This window comes from Stenella coeruleoalba, assembly GCF_951394435.1.
Source record: "Stenella coeruleoalba genome assembly, chromosome: 7".
Classification (NCBI taxonomy): domain Eukaryota; kingdom Metazoa; phylum Chordata; class Mammalia; order Artiodactyla; family Delphinidae; genus Stenella; species Stenella coeruleoalba.
In genome coordinates, this window is record NC_137153.1 from 2,528,909 (window position 1) to 2,551,840 (window position 22,932).

Sequence of the window (22,932 nt, forward strand, 5' to 3'; positions counted from 1 at the left end):
CAAGAGGACTTGAAAGCGGGGCAGAATTGCAGGAAACCGATTTCAGGAGGTAGACTGGAATTGCATTGAAAGCATAGGAAAAGAGGCAGAACGTCCACAATGATGCACTTGGCCAAAAAGGGCGTATGCGTTTTTTCCTGAATATATTCAGGAAAAAACGCATACGCCCTTTTTGGCCAACCAAGCAAGCTTGCAAAGGAAATCTGCACTACAATGAAGTCTCACTTCCCCCCGGTCAAAAGGGCCATCTGAAAAAAGTGTAAAATCCAGAAAGGCAGGACAGGCCATGGAGAACTGGAAGCCTTGTTATGCTGATGGGCGGGATGTAGTTTGCCAAAAACCACTCGGGAGAAGTGTATGGTGTTTCCTGAAACATCTAAAAAACAAAGCAACAGAACCTAGGGCACTTCCACTTATGGTCCTATAGCTTAGGGAAATTAAAATGAAAAAGACACAGCCACCCCAAAGTTTGGAACGGCTCTGTTTACAAGAACCTCGTTTACAGTACAAGTTCAACATCGCAGAAAGTGAAAAATGGATAAAGAAGTTGTGGAATTTACTTACAAAGCAATATCACTCAGCAATGAAATCTGTGTCATCAGGCGCTTAGCAGCACAATGAGTGGATTCAGGTATGATGATTCTAACTGAAATAAGTCACACAGAAAAAGAAACATCATAAGATATCACTAATACACGGAATGTAAACTTGGCTACACAGGAACTGCATTCCAAAACAGAACAGGGTCTCAAATTTAGAAAACCAACTTATGCTTGCTTAAGGGGAAAGGTGAGTTGGGGTGCTGCATAAAACCAGAGATTGAAATGAGCACAGATAAAGTTCCTTAAGCCAAATATGGAATAGACAAGAGCTACTCCTTGCTCAACGAAATGGACTCAAAACCCCATATTAAACGCCTAAGAATGTACCTGACTAGTAAGTATCTTAAAACCTATGGATTGCTATGTCTCCAAAAGAGAATCAAGCGTGTGTACAGGGGCATAAACGCAGCAGTGATAGGATTGGAGAGGTTCGGTGAGCAAATGAAGACCCTTTGAAGTCATATTGCATGGTACCCATTACACGGGTCTCAACTCTCCAGGTTTAAGGTATTCTTCCTTCAGCTAAAACATGCATGTGGAACCCAGAGTATGATCAACCATGTGAACGGGAGACGTGTTCAAATATGTCTCAGTTTTCCTCCCCTGGTACTCGGGTGCAACATTCCAGACGCTTTACTAACACTCTCCCGACTTGGAGAGTCAGTCCCTTTAACCTCCTGTTTGACCCAGTTTGCAATTTCTGCGGAAGATGAACAGGAATAGCGAGAACCAATGAGAGGCTAGCTGGAGGTGTCTGGACGGGCAAATTCAACTCTCATTTCCCACCAGGAAGAGGAATTAACCAAAGGCTCAGCATGCCGGGCCGGAACCAGATTAGGGCTTGAAGCCATCCTGCGGTGTTGCGGCCAGGTCACAAGAAAGCGAGTTGAAGAAAGGAGCTCAGGGACACTGTAATTCACAAACCTGCAGAGTTATAAATGACAGCTATCGTCCAAAAATAGACTGAAGTAAGGCTGCCAAGAGGACTTGAAAGCGGGGCAGAATTGCAGGAAACCGATTTCAGGAGGTAGACTGGAATTGCATTGAAAGCATAGGAAAAGAGGCAGAACGTCCACAATGATGCACTTGGCCAAAAAGGGCGTATGCGTTTTTTCCTGAATATATTCAGGAAAAAACGCATACGCCCTTTTTGGCCAACCAAGCAAGCTTGCAAAGGAAATCTGCACTACAATGAAGTCTCACTTCCCCCTGGTCAAAAGGGCCATCTGAAAAAAGTGTAAAATCCAGAAAGGCAGGACAGGCCATGGAGAACTGGGAGCCTTGTTATGCTGATGGGCGGGATGTAAATTGCCAACAACCACTCGGGAGAAGTGTATGGTGTTTCCTGAAACATCTAAAAAACAAAGCAACAGAACCTAGGGCACTTCCACTTATGGTCCTATAGCTTAGGGAAATTAAAATGAAAAAGACACAGCCACCCCAAAGTTTGGAACGGCTCTGTTTACAAGAACCTCGTTTACAGTACAAGTTCAACATCGCAGAAAGTGAAAAATGGATAAAGAAGTTGTGGTATTTACTTACAAAGCAATATCACTCAGCAATGAAATCTGTGTCATCAGGCGCTTAGCAGCACAATGAGTGGATTCAGGTATGATGATTCTAACTGAAATAAGTCACACAGAAAAAGAAACATCATAAGATATCACTAATACACGGAATGTAAACTTGGCTACACAGGAACTGCATTCCAAAACAGAACAGGGTCTCAAATTTAGAAAACCAACTTATGCTTGCTTAAGGGGAAAGGTGAGTTGGGGTGCTGCATAAAACCAGAGATTGAAATGAGCACAGATAAAGTTCCTTAAGCCAAATATGGAATAGACAAGAGCTACTCCTTGCTCAACGAAATGGACTCAAAACCCCATATTAAACGCCTAAGAATGTACCTGACTAGTAAGTATCTTAAAACCTATGGATTGCTATGTCTCCAAAAGAGAATCAAGCGTGTGTACAGGGGCATAAACGCAGCAGTGATAGGATTGGAGAGGTTCGGTGAGCAAATGAAGACCCTTTGAAGTCATATTGCATGGTACCCATTACACGGGTCTCAACTCTCCAGGTTTAAGGTATTGTTCCTTCAGCTAAAACATGCATGTGGAACCCAGAGTATGATCAACCATGTGAACGGGAGACGTGTTCAAATATGTCTCAGTTTTCCTCCCCTGGTACTCGGGTGCAACATTCCAGACGCTTTACTAACACTCTCCCGACTTGGAGAGTCAGTCCCTTTAACCTCCTGTTTGACCCAGTTTGCAATTTCTGCGGAAGATGAACAGGAATAGCGAGAACCAATGAGAGGCTAGCTGGAGGTGTCTGGACGGGCAAATTCAACTCTCATTTCCCACCAGGAAGAGGAATTAACCAAAGGCTCAACATGCCGGACCGGAACCAGATTAGGGCTTGAAGCCATCCTGCGGTGTTGCGGCCAGGTCACAAGAAAGCGAGTTGAAGAAAGGAGCTCAGGGACACTGTAATTCACAAACCTGCAGAGTTATAAATGACAGCTATCGTCCAAAAATAGACTGAAGTAAGGCTGCCAAGAGGACTTGAAAACGGGGCAGAATTGCAGGAAACCGATTTCAGGAGGTAGACTGGAATTGCATTGAAAGCATAGGAAAAGAGGCAGAACGTCCACAATGATGCACTTGGCCAAAAAGGGCGTATGCGTTTTTTCCTGAATATATTCAGGAAAAAACGCATACGCCCTTTTTGGCCAACCAAGCAAGCTTGCAAAGGAAATCTGCACTACAATGAAGTCTCACTTCCCCCTGGTCAAAAGGGCCATCTGAAAAAAGTGTAAAATCCAGAAAGGCAGGACAGGCCATGGAGAACTGGGAGCCTTGTTATGCTGATGGGCGGGATGTAAATTGCCAACAACCACTCGGGAGAAGTGTATGGTGTTTCCTGAAACATCTAAAAAACAAAGCAACAGAGCCTAGGGCACTTCCACTTATGGTCCTATAGCTTAGGGAATTTAAAATCAAAAAGACACAGCCACCCCAAAGTTTGGAACGGCTCTGTTTACAAGAACGTCGTTTACAGTACAGTTCAACATCGCAGAAAGTGAAAAATGGATAAAGAAGTTGTGGTATTTACTTAAAAAGCAATATCACTCAGCAATGAAATCTGTGTCATCAGGCCCTTAGCAGCACAATGAGTGGATTCAGGTATGATGATTCTAACTGAAATAAGTCACACAGAAAAAGAAACATCATAAGATATCAGTAATACACGGAATGTAAACTTGGCTACACAGGAACTGAATTACAGAACAGAACAGGGTCTCAAATTTCGAAAACCAACTTATGCTTGCTTAAGGGGAAAGGTGAGTTGGGGTGCTGCATAAAACCAGAGATTGAAATGAGCACAGATAAAGTTCCTTAAGCCAAATATGGAATAGACAAGAGCTACTCCTTGCTCAACGAAATGGACTCAAAATCCCATATTAAACGCCTAAGAATGTACCTGACTAGTAAGTATCTTAAAACCTATGGATTGCTATGTCTCCAAAAGAGAATCAAGCGTGTGTACAGGGGCATAAACGCAGCAGTGATAGGATTGGAGAGGTTCGGTGAGCAAATGAAGACCCTTTGAAGTCATATTGCATGGTACCCATTACACGGGTCTCAACTCTCCAGGTTTAAGGTATTGTTCCTTCAGCTAAAACATGCATGTGGAACCTAGATTATGATCAACCATGTGATCGGGAGACGTGTTCAAATATGTCTCAGTTTTCGTACCCTGGTACTCGGGTTCAACATTCCAGACGCTTTACTAACACTCTCCCCACTTGGAGAGTCAGTCCCTTTAACCTCCTGTTTGGCCCAGTTTGCAATTTCTGTGGAAGATGAACAGGAATAGCGAGAACCAATGAGAGACTAGCTGGAGGTGTCTGGATGGGCAAATTTAACTCTCATTTCCCACCAGGAAGAGGAATTAACTAAAGGCTCAGCGTGCCATGCCGGAACCAGATTAGGGCCTGTAGACATCCTGCGGTGTTGCGGCCAGGTCACAAGAAAGCGAGTTGAAGAAAGGAGCTCAGGGGCACTGTAATTCACAAACCTGCAGAGTTATAAATGACAGCTATCGTCCAAAAATAGACTGAAGTAAGGCTGCCAAGAGGACTTGAAAGCGGGGCAGAATTGCAGGAAACCGATTTCAGGAGGTAGACTGGAATTGCATTAAAGGCATAGGAAAAGAGGCAGAACGTCCACAATGATGCACTTGTCCAAAAAGGGCGTATGCGTTTTTTCCTGAATATATTCAGGAAGAAACGCATACGCCCTTTTTTGCCAACCAAGCAAACTTGCAAAGGAAATCTGCTCTACAATGAAGTCTCACTTCTCCCCGGTCAAAAGGGCCATCTGAAAAAAGTGTAAACTCCAGAAAGGCAGGACAGGCCATGGAGAACTGGGAGCCTTGTTATGCTGATGGGCGGGATGTAAATTGCCAACAGACGCTCAGGAGAAGTGTATGGTGTTTCCTGAAACATCTAAAAAACAAAGCATCAGAGCCTAGGGCACTTCCACTTATGGTCCTATAGCTTAGGGAAATTAAAATGAAAAAGACACAGCCACCCCAAAGTTTGGAACGGCTCTGTTTACAAGAACCTCGTTTACAGTACAAGTTCAACATGGCAGAAAGTGAAAAATGGATAAAAAAGTTGTGGTATTTACTTACAAAGCAATATCACTCAGCAATGAAATCTGTGTCATCAGGCCCTTAGCAGCACAATGAGTGGATTCAGGTATGATGATTCTAACTGAAATAAGTCACACAGAAAAAGAAACATCATAAGATATCACTAATACACGGAATGTAAACTTGGCTACACAGGAACTGCATTCCAAAACAGAACAGGGTCTCAAATTTTGAAAACCAACTTATGCTTGCTTAAGGGGAAAGGTGAGTTGGGGTGCTGCATAAAACCAGAGATTGAAATGAGCACAGATAAAGTTCCTTAAGCCAAATATGGAATAGACAAGAGCTACTCCTTGCTCAACGAAATGGACTCAACACCGCATATTAAACGCCTAAGAATGTACCTGACTAGTAAGTATCTAAAAACCCATGGATTGCTATGTCTCCGAAAGAGAATCAAGCATGTGTACAGGGGCATAAACGCAGCAGTGATAGGATTGGAGAGGTTCGGTGAGCAAATGAACACCCTTTGTAGTCATATTGCATGGTACCCATTCCACGGGTTTCAAATACCCAGGTTTAAGGTATTCTTCCTTCAGCTAAAACATGCATGTGGAACCTAGAGTATGATCAACCATGTGATCGGGAGACGTGTTCAAATATGTCTCAGTTTTCGTACCCTGGTACTCGGGTGCAACATTCCAGACGCTTTACTAACACTCTCCCCACTTGGAAAGTCAGCGCCTTTAACCTCCTGTTTGGCCCAGTTTGCAATTTCTGCGGAAGATGAACAGGAATAGTGAGAACCAATGAGAGGCTAGCTGGAGATGTCTGGACGGGCAAATTTAACTCTCATTTCCCACCAGGAAGAGGAAATATCCAAAGGCTCAGCGTGCCGTACCGGAACCAGATTAGGGCCTGAAGCCATCCTGCGGTGTTGCGGCCAGCTCAAAAGAAAGCGAGTTGAAGAAAGGAGCTCAGGGGCACTGTAATTCACAAACCTGCAGAGTTATAAATGACAGCTATCGTCCAAAAATATACTGAAGTAAGGCTGCCAAGAGGACTTGAAAGCGGGGCAGAATTGCAGGAAACCGATTTCAGGAGGTAGACTGGAATTGCATTGAAAGCATAGGAAAAGAGGCAGAACGTCCACAATGATGCACTTGGCCAAAAAGGGCGTATGCGTTTTTTCCTGAATATATTCAGGAAAAAACGCATACGCCCTTTTTGGCCAACCAAGCAAGCTTGCAAAGGAAATCTGCACTACAATGAAGTCTCACTTCCCCCCGGTCAAAAGGGCCATCTGATAAAAGTGTAAAATCCAGAAAGGCAGGACAGGCCATGGAGAACTGGGAGCCTTGTTATGCTGATGGGCGGGATGTAAATTGCCAACAACCACTTGGAAGAAGTGTATGGTGTTTCCTGAAACAACTAAAAAACAAAGCAACAGAACCTAGGGCACTTCCACTTATGGTCCTATAGCTTAGGGAAATTAAAATCTAAAAGACACAGCCACCCCAAAGTTTGGAACGGCTCTGTTTACAAGAACCTCGTTTACAGTACAAGTTCAACATCGCAGAAAGTGAAAAATGGATAAAGAAGCTGTGGTATTTACTTACAAAGCAATATCACTCAGCAATGAAATCTGTGTCATCAGGCCCTTAGCAGCACAATGAGTGGATTCAGGTACGATGATTCTAACTGAAATAAGTCACACAGAAAAAGAAACATCATAAGATATCACTAATACACGGAATGTAAACTTGGCTACACAGGAACTGCATTCCAAAACAGAACAGGGTCTCAAATTTAGAAAACCAACTTATGCTTGCTTAAGTGGAAAGGTGAGTTGGGGTGCTGCATAAAACCAGAGATTGAAATGGGCACAGATAAAGTTCCTTAAGCCAAATATGGAATACACAAGAGCTACTCCTTGCTCAACGAAATGGACACAAAACCCCATATTAAACGCCTAAGAATGCACCTGACTAGTAAGTATCTTAAAACCTATGGATTGCTATGTCTCCGAAAGAGAATCAAGCATGTGTACAGGGGCATAAACGCAGCAGTGATAGGATTGGAGAGGTTCGTGAGCAAATGAAGACCCTTTGAAGTCATATTGCATGGTACCCATTCCACGGGTTTCAACTACCCAGGTTTAAGGTATTCTTCCTTCAGCTAAAACATGCATGTGGAACCTAGAGTATGATCAACCATGTGATCGGGAGACGTGTTCAAATATGTCTCAGTTTTCGTACCCTGGTACTCGGGTGCAACTTTCCAGACGCTTTACTAACACTCTCCCGACTTGGAGAGTCACTCCCTTTAACCTCCTGTTTGGCCCAGTTTGCAATTTCTGCGGAAGATGAACAGGAATAGCGAGAACCAATGAAAGAATAGCTGGAGGTGTCTGGATGGGCAAATTTAACTCTCATTTCCCACCAGGAAGAGGAATTAACCAAAGGCTCAGCGTGCCGTGCCAGAACCAGATTAGGGCCTGAAGACATCCTGCAGTGTTGCGGCCAGCTCAAAAGAAAGCGAGTTGAAGAAAGGAGCTCAGGGGCACTGTAATTCACAAACCTGCAGAGTTATAAATGACAGCTATCGTCCAAAAATATACTGAAGTAAGGCTGCCAAGAGGACTTGAAAGCGGGGCAGAATTGCAGGAAACCGATTTCAGGAGGTAGACTGGAATTGCATTGAAAGCATAGGAAAAGAGGCAGAACGTCCACAATGATGCACTTGGCCAAAAAGGGCGTATGCGTTTTTTCCTGAATATATTCAGGAAAAAACGCATACGCCCTTTTTGGCCAACCAAGCAAACTTGCAAAGGAAATCTGCACTACAATGAAGTCTCACTTCCCCCCGGTCAAAAGGGCCATCTGAAAAAAGTGTAAAATCCAGAAAGGCAGGACAGGCCATGGAGAACTGGGAGCCTTGTTATGCTGATGGGCGGGATGTAAATTGCCAACAGACACTCAGGAGAAGTGTATGGTGTTTCCTGAAACATCTAAAAAAGAAAGCAACAGAGCCGAGGGCACTTGCGCTTATGGTCCTATAGCTTAGGGAAATTAAAATCAAAAAGACATAGCCACCCCAAAGTTTGGGACGCCTCCGTTTACAAGAACCTCGTTTACCGTACAAGTTCAATATCACAGAAAGTGAAAAATGGATAAAGAACTTGTGGTACTTACGTACAATGCAGTATCACGCAGCAATGAAATCTATGTCATCAGGCCCGTAGCAGCATAATGAGTGGATTCAGGTACGATGATTCTAACTGAAATAAGTCACACAGAAAAAGAAACATCATAAGATATCACTAATACACGGAATGTAAACTTGGCTACACAGGAACTGCATTCCAAAACAGAACAGGGTCTCAAATTTAGAAAACCAACTTATGCTTGCTTAAGGGGAAAGGTGAGTTGGGGTGCTGCATAAAACCAGAGATTGAAATGGGCACAGATAAAGTTCCTTAAGCCAAATATGGAATACACAAGAGCTACTCCTTGCTCAACGAAATGGACACAAAACCCCATATTAAACGCCTAAGAATGCACCTGACTAGTAAGTATCTTAAAACCTATGGATTGCTATGTCTCCGAAAGAGAATCAAGCATGTGTACATGGGCATAAATGCAGCAGTGATAGGATTGGAGGGGTTCATGAGCAAATGAAGACCCTTTGAAGTCATATTGCATGGTACCCATTCCACGGGTCTCAACTCTCCAGGTTTAAGGTATTGTTCCTTCAGCTAAAACATGCATGTGGAACCTAGATTATGATCAACCATGTGATCGGGAGACGTGTTCAAATATGTCTCAGTTTTCGTACCCTGGTACTCGGGTTCAACATTCCAGACGCTTTACTAACACTCTCCCCACTTGGAGAGTCAGCGCCTTTAACCTCCTGTTTGGCACAGTTTGCAATTTCTGCCGAAGTTGAACAGGAATAGCGAGAACCAATGAGAGGCTAGCTGCAGGTGTCTGGACGGGCAAATTTAACTCTCATTTCCCACCAGGAAGAGGAAATAACCAAAGGCTCAGCGTGCCGTGCCGGAACCAGATTAGGGCCGGAAGCCATCCTGCGGTGTTGCGGCCAGCTCAAAAGAAAGCGAGTTGAAGAAAGGAGCTCAGGGGCACTGTAATTCACAAACCTGCAGAGTTATAAATGACAGCTATCGTCCAAAAATAGACTGAAGTAAGGCTGCCAAGAGGACTTGAAAGCGGGGCAGAATTGCAGGAAACCGATTTCAGGAGGTAGACTGGAATTGCATTGAAAGCATAGGAAAAGAGGCAGAACGTCCACAATGATGCACTTGGCCAAAAAGGGCGTATGCGTTTTTTCCTGAATATATTCAGGAAAAAACGCATACGCCCTTTTTGGCCAACCAAGCAAGCTTGCAAAGGAAATCTGCACTACAATTAAGTCTCACTTCCCCCTGGTCAAAAGGGCCATCTGATAAAAGTGTAAAATCCAGAAAGGCAGGACAGGCCATGGAGAACTGGGAGCCTTGTTATGCTGATGGGCGGGATGTAAATTGCCAACAATCACTTGGGAGAAGTGTATGGTGTTTCCTGAAACAACTAAAAAACAAAGCAACAGAACCTAGGGCACTTCCACTTATGGTCCTATAGCTTAGGGAAATTAAAATCAAAAAGACACAGCCACCCCAAAGTTTGGGACACCTCCGTTTACAAGAACCTCGTTTACCGTACAAGTTCAATATCACAGAAAGTGAAAAATGGATAAAGAACTTGTGGTACTTACGTACAATGCAGTATCACTCAGCAATGAAATCTATGTCATCAGGCCCGTAGCAGCATAATGAGTGGATTCAGGTATGATGATTCTAACTGAAATAAGTCACACAGAAAAAGAAACATCATAAGATATCACTAATACACGGAATGTAAACTTGGCTACACAGGAACTGCATTCCAAAACAGAACAGGGTCTCAAATTTAGAAAACCAACTTATGCTTGCTTAAGGGGAAAGGTGAGTTGGGGTGCTGCATAAAACCAGAGATTGAAATGAGCACAGATAAAGTTCCTTAAGCCAAATATGGAATAGACAAGAGCTACTCCTTGCTCAACGAAATGGACTCAAAACCCCATATTAAACGCCTAAGAATGTACCTGACTAGTAAGTATCTTAAAACCTATGGATTGCTATGTCTCCGAAAGAGAATCAAGCATGTGTACAGGGGCATAAACGCAGCAGTGATAGGATTGGAGAGGTTCGGTGAGCAAATGAAGACCCTTTTAAGTCATATTGCATGGTACCCATTACACGGGTCTTAACTCTCCAGGTTTAAGGTATTCTTCCTTCAGCTAAAACATGCATGTGGAACCCAGAGTATGATCAACCATGTGAACGGGAGACGTGTTCAAATATGTCTCAGTTTTCCTCCCCTGGTACTCGGGTGCAACATTCCAGACACTTTACTAACACTCTCCCCACTTGGAGAGTCAGTCCCTTTAACCTCCTGTTTGGCCCAGTTTGCAATTTCTGCGGAAATGAACAGGAATAGCGAGAACCAATGAGAGACTAGCTGGAGGTGTCTGGACGGGCAAATTTAACTCTCATTTCCCACCAGGAAGAGGAATTAACCAAAGGCTCAGCGTGCCGTGCCGGAACCAGATTAGGGCCTGAAGCCATCCTGCGGTGTTGCGACCAGGTCACAAGAAAGCGAGTTGAAGAAAGGAGCTCAGGGGCACTGTAATTCACAAACCTGCAGAGTTATAAATGACAGCTATCGTCCAAAAATAGACTGAAGTAAGGCTGCCAAGAGGACTTGAAAGCGGGGCAGAATTGCAGGAAACCGATTTCAGGAGGTAGACTGGAATTGCATTGAAAGCATAGGAAAAGAGGCAGAACGTCCACAATGATGCACTTGGCCAAAAAGGGCGTATGCGTTTTTTCCTGAATATATTCAGGAAAAAACGCATACGCCCTTTTTGGCCAACCAAGCAAGCTTGCAAAGGAAATCTGCACTACAATGAAGTCTCACTTCCCCCCGGTCAAAAGGGCCATCTGAAAAAAGTGTAAAATCCAGAAAGGCAGGACAGGCCATGGAGAACTGGGAGCCTTGTTATGCTGATGGGCGGGATGTAAATTGCCAACAACCACTTGGGAGAAGTGTATGGTGTTTCCTGAAACATCTAAAAAACAAAGCAACAGAACCTAGGGCACTTCCACTTATGGTCCTATAGCTTAGGGAAATTAAAATCAAAAAGACACAGCCACCCCAAAGTTTGGAACGGCTCTGTTTACAAGAACCTCGTTTACAGTACAAGTTCAACATCGAAGAAAGTGAAAAATGGATAAAGAAGTTGTGGTATTTACTTACAAAGCAATATCACTCAGCAATGAAATCTGTGTCATCAGGCCCTTAGCAGCACAATGAGTGGATTCAGGTATGATGATTCTAACTGAAATAAGTCACACAGAAAAAGAAACATCATAAGATATCAGTAATACACGGAATGTAAACTTGGCTACACAGGAACTGAATTACAGAACAGAACAGGGTCTCAAATTTAGAAAACCAACTTATGCTTGCTTAAGGGGAAAGGTGAGTTGGGGTGCTGCATAAAACCAGAGATTGAAATGAGCACAGATAAAGTTACTTAAGCCAAATATGGAATAGACAAGAGCTACACCTTGCTCAACGAAATGGACTCAACACCGCATATTAAACGCCTAAGAATGTACCTGACTAGTAAGTATCTTAAAACCTATGGATTGCTATGTCTCCGAAAGAGAATCAAGCATGTGTACAGGGGCATAAAAGCAGCAGTGATAGGATTGGAGAGGTTCGGTGAGCAAATGAACACCCTTTGAAGTCATATTGCATGGTACCCATTCCATGGGTTTCAAATACCCAGGTTTAAGGTATTCTTCCTTCAGCTAAAACATGCATGTGGAACCCAAGTATGATCAACCATGTGAACGGGAGACGTGTTCAAATATGTCTCAGTTTTCCTCCCCTGGTACTCGGGTGCAACATTCCAGACGCTTTACTAACACTCTCCCCACTTGGAGAGTCAGCGCCTTTAACCTCCTGTTTGGCCCAGTTTGCAATTTCTGCGGAAGATGAACAGGAATAGGGAGAACCAATGAGAGACTAGCTGGAGGTGTCTGGTCGGGCAAATTTAACTCTCATTTCCCACCAGGAAGAGGAAATAACCAAAGGCTCAGCGTGCTGTGCCAGAACCAGATTAGGGCCGGAAGCCATCCTGCGGTGTTGCGGCCAGCTCAAAAGAAAGCGAGTTGAAGAAAGGAGCTCAGGGGCACTGTAATTCACAAACCTGCAGAGTTATAAATGACAGCTATCGTCCAAAAATATACTGAAGTAAGGCTGCCAAGAGGACTTGAAAGCGGGGCAGAATTGCAGGAAACCGATTTCAGGAGGTAGACTGGAATTGCATTGAAAGCATAGGAAAAGAGGCAGAACGTCCACAATGATGCACTTGGCCAAAAAGGGCGTATGCGTTTTTTCCTGAATATATTCAGGAGAAAACGCATACGCCCTTTTTGGCCAACCAAGCAAGCTTGCAAAGAAAATCTGCACTACAATGAAGTCTCACTTCCCTCCGGTCAAAAGGGCCATCTGATAAAAGTGTAAAATCCAGAAAGGCAGGACAGGCCATGGAGAACTGGGAGCCTTGTTATGCTGATGGGCGGGATGTAAATTGCCAACAACCACTTGGGAGAAGTGTATGGTGTTTCCTGAAACAACTAAAAAACAAAGCAACAAAACCTAGGGCACTTCCACTTATGGTCCTATAGCTTAGGGAAATTAAAATCAAAAAGACACAGCCACCCCAAAGTTTGGAATGGCTCTGTTTACAAGAACCTCGTTTACAGTACAAGTTCAACATCGCAGAAAGTGAAAAATGGATAAAGAAGTTGTGGTATTTACTTACAAAGCAATATCACTCAGCAATGAAATCTGTGTCATCAGGCCCTTAGCAGCACAATGAATGGATTCAGGTATGATGATTCTAACTGAAATAAGTCACACAGAAAAAGAAACATCATAAGATATCAGTAATACACGGAATGGAAACTTGGCTACACAGGAACTGAATTACAGAACAGAACAGGGTCTCAAATTTAGAAAACTAACTTATGCTTGCTTAAGGGGAAAGGTGAGTTGGGGTGCTGCATAAAACCAGAGATTGAAATGAGCACAGATAAAGTTCCTTAAGCCAAATATGGAATAGACAAGAGCTACTCCTTGCTCAACGTCATGGACTCAACACCCCATATTAAACGCTTAAGAATGTACCTGACTAGTAAGTATCTTAAAACCTATGGATTGCTATGTCTCCGAAAGAGAATCAAGCATGTGTACAGGGGCATAAACGCAGCAGTGATAGGATTGGAGAGGTTCGTGAGCAAATGAAGACCCTTTGAAGTCATATTGCATGGTACCCATTCCACGGGTTTCAACTACCCAGGTTTAAGGTATTCTTCCTTCAGCTAAAACATGCATGTGGAACCTAGAGTATGATCAACCATGTGATCGGGAGACGTGTTCAAATATGTCTCAGTTTTCGTACCCTGGTACTCGGGTGCAACTTTCCAGACGCTTTACTAACACTCTCCCGACTTGGAGAGTCAGTCCCTTTAACCTCCTGTTTGGCCCAGTTTGCAATTTCTGTGGAAGATGAACAGGAATAGCGAGAACCAATGAAAGAATAGCTGGAGGTGTCTGGATGGGCAAATTTAACTCTCATTTCCCACCAGGAAGAGGAATTAACCAAAGGCTCAGCGTGCCGTGCCAGAAACAGATTAGGGCCTGAAGACATCGTGCGGTGTTGCGGCCAGGTCATAAGAAAGCGAGTTGAAGAAAGGAGCTCAGGGGCACTGTAATTCACAAACCTGCAGAGTTATAAATGACAGCTATCGTCCAAAAATAGACTGAAGTAAGGCTGCCAAGAGGACTTGAAAGCGGGGCAGAATTGCAGGAAACCGATTTCAGGAGGTAGACTGGAATTGCATTGAAAGCATAGGAAAAGAGGCAGAACGTCCACAATGATGCACTTGGCCAAAAAGGGTGTATGCGTTTTTTCCTGAATATATTCAGGAAAAAAAGCATACGCCCTTTTTGGCCAACCAAGCAAACTTGCAAAGGAAATCTGCACTACAATGAAGTCGCACTTCCCCCCGGTCAAAAGGGCCATCTGAAAAAAGTGTAAAATCCAGAAAGGCAGGACAGGCCATGGAGAACTGGGAGCCTTGTTATGCTGATGGGCGGGATGTAAATTGCCAACAGACACTCAGGAGAAGTGTATGGTGTTTCCTGAAACATCTAAAAAACAAAGCAACAGAGCCGAGGGCACTTGCGCTTATGGTCCTATAGCTTAGGGAAATTAAAATGAAAAAGACACAGCCACCCCAAAATTTGGGACGCCTCCGTTTACAAGAACCTCGTTTACCGTACAAGTTCAATATCACAGAAAGTGAAAAATGGATAAAGAACTTGTGGTACTTACGTACTATGCAGTATCACTCAGCAATGAAATCTATGTCATCAGGCCCGTAGCAGCATAATGAGTGGATTCAGGTATGATGATTCTAACTGAAATAAGTCACACAGAAAAAGAAACATCATAAGATATCAGTAATACACGGAATGGAAACTTGGCTACACAGGAACTGAATTACAGAACAGAACAGGGTCTCAAATTTAGAAAACCAACTTATGCTTGCTTAAGGGGAAAGGTGAGTTGGGGTGCTGCATAAAACCAGAGATTGAAATGAGCACAGATAAAGTTACTTAAGCCAAATATGGAATAGACAAGAGCTACACCTTGCTCAACGAAATGGACTCAACACCGCATATTAAACGCCTAAGAATGTACCTGACTAGTAAGTATCTTAAAACCTATGGATTGCTATGTCTCCGAAAGAGAATCAAGCATGTGTACAGGGGCATAAAAGCAGCAGTGATAGGATTGGAGAGGTTCGGTGAGCAAATGAACACCCTTTGAAGTCATATTGCATGGTACCCATTCCATGGGTTTCAAATACCCAGGTTTAAGGTATTCTTCCTTCAGCTAAAACATGCATGTGGAACCCAAGTATGATCAACCATGTGAACGGGAGACGTGTTCAAATATGTCTCAGTTTTCCTCCCCTGGTACTCGGGTGCAACATTCCAGACGCTTTACTAACACTCTCCCCACTTGGAGAGTCAGCGCCTTTAACCTCCTGTTTGGCCCAGTTTGCAATTTCTGCGGAAGATGAACAGGAATAGGGAGAACCAATGAGAGACTAGCTGGAGGTGTCTGGTCGGGCAAATTTAACTCTCATTTCCCACCAGGAAGAGGAAATAACCAAAGGCTCAGCGTGCTGTGCCAGAACCAGATTAGGGCCGGAAGCCATCCTGCGGTGTTGCGGCCAGCTCAAAAGAAAGCGAGTTGAAGAAAGGAGCTCAGGGGCACTGTAATTCACAAACCTGCAGAGTTATAAATGACAGCTATCGTCCAAAAATATACTGAAGTAAGGCTGCCAAGAGGACTTGAAAGCGGGGCAGAATTGCAGGAAACCGATTTCAGGAGGTAGACTGGAATTGCATTGAAAGCATAGGAAAAGAGGCAGAACGTCCACAATGATGCACTTGGCCAAAAAGGGCGTATGCGTTTTTTCCTGAATATATTCAGGAGAAAACGCATACGCCCTTTTTGGCCAACCAAGCAAGCTTGCAAAGAAAATCTGCACTACAATGAAGTCTCACTTCCCCCCGGTCAAAAGGGCCATCTGATAAAAGTGTAAAACCCAGAAAGGCAGGACAGGCCATGGAGAACTGGGAGCCTTGTTATGCTGATGGGCGGGATGTAAATTGGCAACAACCACTTGGGAGAAGTGTATGGTGTTTCCTGAAACAACTAAAAAACAAAGCAACAAAACCTAGGGCACTTCCACTTATGGTCCTATAGCTTAGGGAAATTAAAATCAAAAAGACACAGCCACCCCAAAGTTTGGAATGGCTCTGTTTACAAGAACCTCGTTTACAGTACAAGTTCAACATCGCAGAAAGTGAAAAATGGATAAAGAAGTTGTGGTATTTACTTACAAAGCAATATCACTCAGCAATGAAATCTGTGTCATCAGGCCCTTAGCAGCACAATGAATGGATTCAGGTATGATGATTCTAACTGAAATAAGTCACACAGAAAAAGAAACATCATAAGATATCAGTAATACACGGAATGGAAACTTGGCTACACAGGAACTGAATTACAGAACAGAACAGGGTCTCAAATTTAGAAAACTAACTTATGCTTGCTTAAGGGGAAAGGTGAGTTGGGGTGCTGCATAAAACCAGAGATTGAAATGAGCACAGATAAAGTTCCTTAAGCCAAATATGGAATAGACAAGAGCTACTCCTTGCTCAACGTCATGGACTCAACACCCCATATTAAACGCTTAAGAATGTACCTGACTAGTAAGTATCTTAAAACCTATGGATTGCTATGTCTCCGAAAGAGAATCAAGCATGTGTACAGGGGCATAAACGCAGCAGTGATAGGATTGGAGAGGTTCGTGAGCAAATGAAGACCCTTTGAAGTCATATTGCATGGTACCCATTCCACGGGTTTCAACTACCCAGGTTTAAGGTATTCTTCCTTCAGCTAAAACATGCATGTGGAACCTAGAGTATGATCAACCATGTGATCGGGAGACGTGTTCAAATATGTCTCAGTTTTCGTACCCTGGTACTCGGGTGCAACTTTCCAGACGCTTTACTAACACTCTCCCGACTTGGAGAGTCAGTCCCTTTAACCTCCTGTTTGGCCCAGTTTGCAATTTCTGTGGAAGATGAACAGGAATAGCGAGAACCAATGAAAGAATAGCTGGAGGTGTCTGGATGGGCAAATTTAACTCTCATTTCCCACCAGGAAGAGGAATTAACCAAAGGCTCAGCGTGCCGTGCCAGAAACAGATTAGGGCCTGAAGACATCGTGCGGTGTTGTGGCCAGGTCATAAGAAAGCGAGTTGAAGAAAGGAGCTCAGGGGCACTGTAATTCACAAACCTGCAGAGTTATAAATGACAGCTATCGTCCAAAAATAGACTGAAGTAAGGCTGCCAAGAGGACTTGAAAGCGGGGCAGAATTGCAGGAAACCGATTTCAGGAGGTAGACTGGAATTGCATTGAAAGCATAGGAAAAGAGGCAGAACGTCCACAATGATGCACTTGGCCAAAAAGGGTGTATGCGTTTTTTCCTGAATATATTCAGGAAAAAAAGCATACGCCCTTTTTGGCCAACCAAGCAAACTTGCAAAGGAAATCTGCACTACAATGAAGTCGCACTTCCCCCCGGTCAAAAGGGCCATCTGAAAAAAGTGTAAAATCCAGAAAGGCAGGACAGGCCATGGAGAACTGGGAGCCTTGTTATGCTGATGGGCGGGATGTAAATTGCCAACAGACACTCAGGAGAAGTGTATGGTGTTTCCTGAAACATCTAAAAAACAAAGCAACAGAGCCGAGGGCACTTGCGCTTATGGTCCTATAGCTTAGGGAAATTAAAATCAAAAAGACACAGCCACCCCAAAATTTGGGACGCCTCCGTTTACAAGAACCTCGTTTACCGTACAAGTTCAATATCACAGAAAGTGAAAAATGGATAAAGAACTTGTGGTACTTACGTACTATGCAGTATCACTCAGCAATGAAATCTATGTCATCAGGCCCGTAGCAGCATAATGAGTGGATTCAGGTATGATGATTCTAACTGAAATAAGTCACACAGAAAAAGAAACATCATAAGATATCACTAATACATAGAATGTAAACTTGGCTACACAGGAACTGCATTCCAAAATAGAACAGGGTCTCAAATTTCGAAAACCAACTTATGCTTGCTTAAGGGGAAAGGTGAGTTGGGGTGCTGCATAAAACCAGAGATTGAAATGAGCACAGATAAAGTTCCTTAAGCCAAATATGGAATAGACAAGAGCTACTCCTTGCTCAACGAAATGATCTCAAAACCCCATATTAAACGCCTAAGAATGTACCTGACTAGTAAGTATCTTAAAACCTATGGATTGCTATGTCTCCGAAAGAGAATCAAGCATGTGTACAGGGGCATAAACGCAGCAGTGATAGGATTGGAGAGGTTCGGTGAGCAAATGAAGACCCTTTGAAGTCATATTGCATGGTACCCATTCCACGGGTTTCAACTACCCAGGTTTAAGGTATTCTTCCTTCAGCTAAAACATGCATGTGGAACCCAGAGTATGATCAACCATGTGAACGGGAGACGTGTTCAAATATGTCTCAGTTTTCCTCCCCTGGTACTCGGGTACAACATTCCAGACGCTTTACTAACACTCTCCCCACTTGGAGAGTCAGTCCCTTTAACCTCCTGTTTGGCCCAGTTTGCAATTTCTGCCTAAATGAACAGGAATAGCGAGAACCAATGAGAGACTAGCTGGAGGTGTCTGGACGGGCAAATTTAACTCTCATTTCCCACCAGGAAGAGGAATTAACCAAAGGCTCAGCGTGCCGTGCCGGAACCAGATTAGGGCCTGTAGACATACTGCGGTGTTGCAGCCAGGTCACAAGAAAGCGAGTTGAAGAAAGGAGCTCAGGGGCACTGTAATTCACAAACCTGCAGAGTTATAAATGACAGCTATCGTCCAAAAATAGACTGAAGTATGGCTGCCAAGAGGACTTGAAAGCGGGGCAGAATTGCAGGAAACCGATTTCAGGAGGTAGACTGGAATTGCATTGAAAGCATAGGAAAAGAGGCAGAACGTCCACAATGATGCACTTGGCCAAAAAGGGCGTATGCGTTTTTTCCTGAATATATTCAGGAAAAAACGCATACGCCCTTTTTGGCCAACCAAGCAAGCTTGCAAAGGAAATCTGCACTACAATGAAGTCTCACTTCCCCCCGGTCAAAAGGGCCATCTGAAAAAAGTGTAAAATCCAGAAAGGCAGGACAGGCCATGGAGAACTGGGAGCCTTGTTATGCTGATGGGCGGGATGTAATTTGCCAACAACCACTCGGGAGAAGTGTATGGTGTTTCCTGAAACATCTAAAAAACAAAGCAACAGAACCTAGGGCACTTCCACTTATGGTCCTATAGCTTAGGGAAATTAAAATGAAAAAGACACAGCCACCCCAAAGTTTGGAACGGCTCTGTTTACAAGAACCTCGTTTACAGTACAAGTTCAACATCGCAGAAAGTGAAAAATGGATAAAGAAGTTGTGGTATTTACTTACAAAGCAATATCACTCAGCAATGAAATCTGTGTCATCAGGCCCTTAGCATCACAATGAGTGGATTCAGGTATGATGATTCTAACTGAAATAAGTCACACAGAAAAAGAAACATCATAAGATATCAGTAATACACGGAATGTAAACTTGGCTACACAGGAACTGAATTACAGAACAGAACAGGGTCTCAAATTTAGAAAACCAACTTATGCTTGCTTAAGGGGAAAGGTGAGTTGGGGTGCTGCATAAAACCAGAGATTGAAATGAGCACAGATAAAGTTCCTTAAGCCAAATATGGAATAGACAAGAGCTACTCCTTGCTCAACGAAATGGACTCAACACCGCATATTAAACGCCTAAGAATGTACCTGACTAGTAAGTATCTTAAAACCTATGGATTGCTATGTCTCCGAAAGAGAATCAAGCATGTGTACATGGGCGTAAATGCAGCAGTGATAGGATTGGAGGGGTTCATGAGCAAATGAAGACCCTTTGAAGTCATATTGCATGGTACCCATTCCACGGGTCTCAACTCTCCAGGTTTAAGGTATTGTTCCTTCAGCTAAAACATGCATGTGGAACCTAGATTATGATCAACCATGTGATCGGGAGACGTGTTCAAATATGTCTCAGTTTTCGTACCCTGGTACTCGGGTTCAACATTCCAGACGCTTTACTAACACTCTCCCCACTTGGAGAGTCAGTCCCTTTAACCTCCTGTTTGGCCCAGTTTGCAATTTCTGTGGAAGATGAACAGGAATAGCGAGAACCAATGAGAGACTAGCTGGAGGTGTCTGGATGGGCAAATTTAACTCTCATTTCCCACCAGGAAGAGGAATTAACCAAAGGCTCAGCGTGCCGTGCCGGAACCAGATTAGGGCCTGTAGACATCCTGCGGTGTTGCGGCCAGGTCACAAGAAAGCGAGTTGAAGAAAGGAGCTCAGGGGCACTGTAATTCACAAACCTGCAGAGTTATAAATGACAGCTATCGTCCAAAAATAGACTGAAGTAAGGCTGCCAAGAGGACTTGAAAGCGGGGCAGAATTGCAGGAAACCGATTTCAGGAGGTAGACTGGAATTGCATTGAAGGCATAGGAAAAGAGGCAGAACGTCCACAATGATGCACTTGGCCAAAAAGGGCGTATGCGTTTTTTCCTGAATATATTCAGGAAAAAACGCATACGCACTTTTTGGCCAACCAAGCAAACTTGCAAAGGAAATCTGCACTACAATGAAGTCTCACTTCTCCCTGGTCAAAAGGGTCATCTGAAAAAAGTGTAAACTCCAGAAAGGCAGGACAGGCCATGGAGAACTGGGAGCCTTGTTATGCTGATGGGCGGGATGTAAATTGCCAACAGACACTCAGGAGAAGTGTATGGTGTTTCCTGAAACATCTAAAAAACAAAGCATCAGAGCCTAGGGCACTTCCACTTATGGTCCTATAGCTTAGGGAAATTAAAATGAAAAAGACACAGCCACCCCAAAGTTTGGGACACCTCCGTTTACAAGAACCTCGTTTACCGTACAAGTTCAATATCACAGAAAGTGAAAAATGCATAAAGAACTTGTGGTACTTACGTACAATGCAGTATCACTCAGCAATGAAATCTATGTCATCAGGCCCGTAGCAGCATAATGAGTGGATTCAGGTATGATGATTCTAACTGAAATAAGTCACACAGAAAAAGAAACATCATAAGATATCACTAATACATGGAATGTAAACTTGGCTACACAGGAACTGCATTCCAAAACAGAACAGGGTCTCAAATTTAGAAAACCAACTTATGCTTGCTTAAGGGGAAAGGTGAGTTGGGGTGCTGCATAAAACCAGAGATTGAAATGAGCACAGATAAAGTTCCTTAAGCCAAATATGGAATAGACAAGAGCTACTCCTTGCTCAACGAAATGATCTCAAAACCCCATATTAAACGCCTAAGAATGTACCTGACTAGTAAGTATCTTAAAACCTATGGATTGCTATGTCTCCGAAAGAGAATCAAGCATGTGTACAGGGGCATAAACGCAGCAGTGATAGGATTGGAGAGGTTCGGTGAGCCAATGAAGACCCTTTGAAGTCATATTGCATGGTACCCATTACACGGGTCTTAACTCTCCAGGTTTAAGGTATTCTTCCTTCAGCTAAAACATGCATGTGGAACCCAGAGTATGATCAACCATGTGAACGGGAGACGTGTTCAAATATGTCTCAGTTTTCCTCCCCTGGTACTCGGGTGCAACATTCCAGACGCTTTACTAACACTCTCCCCACTTGGAGAGTCAGTCCCTTTAACCTCCTGTTTGGCCCAGTTTGCAATTTCTGCGGAAGATGAACAGGAATAGCGAGAACCAATGAGAGACTACCTGGAGGTGTCTGGACGGGCAAATTTAACTCTCATTTCCCACCAGGAAGAGGAATTAACCAAAGGCTCAGCGTGAGGTGCCGGAACCAGATTAGGGCCTGAAGCCATCTTGCGGTGTTGCGGCCAGGTCACAAGAAAGCGAGTTGAAGAAAGGAGCTCAGGGGCACTGTAATTCACAAACCTGCAGAGTTATAAATGACAGCTATCGTCCAAAAATAGACTGAAGTAAGGCTGCCAAGAGGACTTGAAAGCGGGGCAGAATTGCAGGAAACCGATTTCAGGAGGTAGACTGGAATTGCATTGAAAGCATAGGAAAAGAGGCAGAACGTCCACAATGATGCACTTGGCCAAAAAGGGCGTATGCGTTTTTTCCTGAATATATTCAGGAAAAAACGCATACGCCCTTTTTGGCCAACCAAGCAAGCTTGCAAAGGAAATCTGCACTACAATGAAGTCTCACTTCCCCCCGGTCAAAAGGGCCATCTGAAAAAAGTGTAAAATCCAGAAAGGCAGGACAGGCCATGGAGAACTGGGAGCCTTGTTATGCTGATGGGCGGGATGTAAATTGCCAACAACCACTTGGGAGAAGTGTATGGTGTTTCCTGAAACATCTAAAAAACAAAGCAACAGAACCTAGGGCACTTCCACTTATGGTCCTATAGCTTAGGGAAATTAAAATCAAAAAGACACAGCCACCCCAAAGTTTGGAACGGCTCTGTTTACAAGAACCTCGTTTACAGTACAAGTTCAACATCGAAGAAAGTGAAAAATGGATAAAGAAGTTGTGGTATTTACTTACAAAGCAATATCACTCAGCAATGAAATCTGTGTCATCAGGCCCTTAGCAGCACAATGAGTGGATTCAGGTATGATGATTCTAACTGAAATAAGTCACACAGAAAAAGAAACATCATAAGATATCAGTAATACACGGAATGTAAACTTGGCTACACAGGAACTGAATTACAGAACAGAACAGGGTCTCAAATTTAGAAAACCAACTTATGCTTGCTTAAGGGGAAAGGTGAGTTGGGGTGCTGCATAAAACCAGAGATTG

General features: G+C 43.6%; 1 long non-coding RNA gene across 26 annotated transcripts in view; it reads right to left on the minus strand.

Annotated features, from left to right (window-relative positions):
• Window positions 1-22,932, minus strand: part of LOC307189637 — a 2,307,304-nt gene that overhangs the window by 797,466 nt on the left and 1,486,906 nt on the right. For 25 of the 26 annotated variants that reach the window (XR_013829230.1, XR_013829231.1, XR_013829232.1 and 22 more), the window contains one exon: window positions 3,720-3,805. This is a non-coding gene — a long non-coding RNA (uncharacterized lncRNA). The remainder of the gene's footprint in view (window positions 1-3,719; window positions 3,806-22,932) is intronic. The other variant, XR_013829252.1, reaches the window with a different exon arrangement.